A 1,702-nucleotide genomic window follows, 5' to 3' on the forward strand; every position below is an offset into this window, starting at 1 on the left:
ACTCCCCACGCAGTCCCTGTGTGCTCAATCCCCGCGCACTCACTCCCCAGGCAGTCCTTGTGTACACTCCCCTTGCACTCACTCCCCACACAGTCCCTGTGTACACTCCCCACGCACTCACTCCCCACGCACTCCCTGTGTACACTCCCCATGCACTCACGCCCATGCAGTCCCTGTGTACACTGCTCGTGCACTCACTCCCCACGCAGTCCCTATGTAAGCTCCCCGCGCACTCACTCCCCATACAGTCCCTGTGTACACTTCCCGCGCACTCACGCCCCACGCAGTCCCTGTGTACTCATTCCCCGCGCACTCTCTCCCCACGCAGTCCCTGTGTACTCACTCCCCGCGCACTCACTCCCCACGCAGTCCCTGTGTACACTCCCCACGCACTCACTCCTCATGCAGTCCCTGAGTACTCACTCCCTGCGCACTCACTCCCCACGCAGTCCCTGTGTACACTCCCCACGCACTCACTCCCCATGCAGTCCCTGTGTTCACTCCCCATGCACTCACTCCCCATGCAGTCCCTGTGTTCACTCCCCACGCACTCACTCCCCACGCAGTCCCTGCATACTCACTCCCCGCGCACTCACTCCCCAAGCAGTCCCTGTGTACACTCCCCGCGCACTTACTCCCCAAGCAGACCCTGTGTACACTCCCCACGCACTCAAGCCCCACGCAGTCCCTGTGTACACTACCCACGCAGTCCCTGTGTACACTCCCCACGCTCCCACTCCCCACGCAGTCCCTGTGTACTCACTTCCCGCGCACTCACTCCCCACGCAGTCCCTGTGTACTCACTCCCTGCACACTCACTCCCCAAGCAGTCTCTGTGTACACTCCCCACGCACTCACGCCCCATGCAGTCCCTGAGTACACACCCCGTGCACTCACTCCTCACGCAGTCCCTGTGTACTCACACGCCGCGCACTCACTCCCCACACAGTCCCTGTGTACACTCCCCACGCAGTCCCTGTGTACACTCCCCGCGCTCTCACTCCCCACGCAGTCCCTGTGTACACTCCCCACGCACTCACTCCCCACGCAGGCCCTGTGTACACTCCCCGCACACTCACTCCCCACGCAGTCTCTGTGTACACTCCCCACGTGGTCCCTGTGTACACTCCCCGTGCACTCACTCCCAACGCAGTCCCTGTGTACACTCCCCACACACTCACTCCCCACGCAGTCCCTGTGTACACTCCCCACGCACTCACTCCCCACGCAGTCCCTGTGTACACTCCACGCGCACTCACTCCCCACGCAGTCCCTGTGTACTCTCCCCACGCACTCACGCCCCACGCAGTCCCTGTGTACACTCCCCACGCTCACGCCCCACGCAGTCCTTGTGTACACTCCTCGCGCACTCACTCCCCACGCAGTCCCTGTGTATGCTCCCCACGCACTCATGCCCCACGCAGTCCCTGTGTACACTCCCCGCGCACTCACTGCCCACGCAGTCCTTGTGTACACTCCCTGCGCACTCACTCCCCACGCAGTCCCTGTGTACTCACTCCCCGCACAGTCACTCCCCACGCAGTCCCTGTGTACTCACTCCCCGCACACTCACTCCCCACGCAGTCCCTGCGCACTCACTCCCCACGCAGTCCCTGTGTACTCACTCCCCACGCAGTCCCTGTGTACTCACTCCCCGCGCACTCACTCCCCACGCAGTCCCTGTGTACTCACTCCCCGCACA

Source organism: Chiloscyllium plagiosum, unplaced genomic scaffold, assembly GCF_004010195.1.
Source record: "Chiloscyllium plagiosum isolate BGI_BamShark_2017 unplaced genomic scaffold, ASM401019v2 scaf_2981, whole genome shotgun sequence".
Lineage (NCBI taxonomy): Eukaryota > Metazoa > Chordata > Chondrichthyes > Orectolobiformes > Hemiscylliidae > Chiloscyllium > Chiloscyllium plagiosum.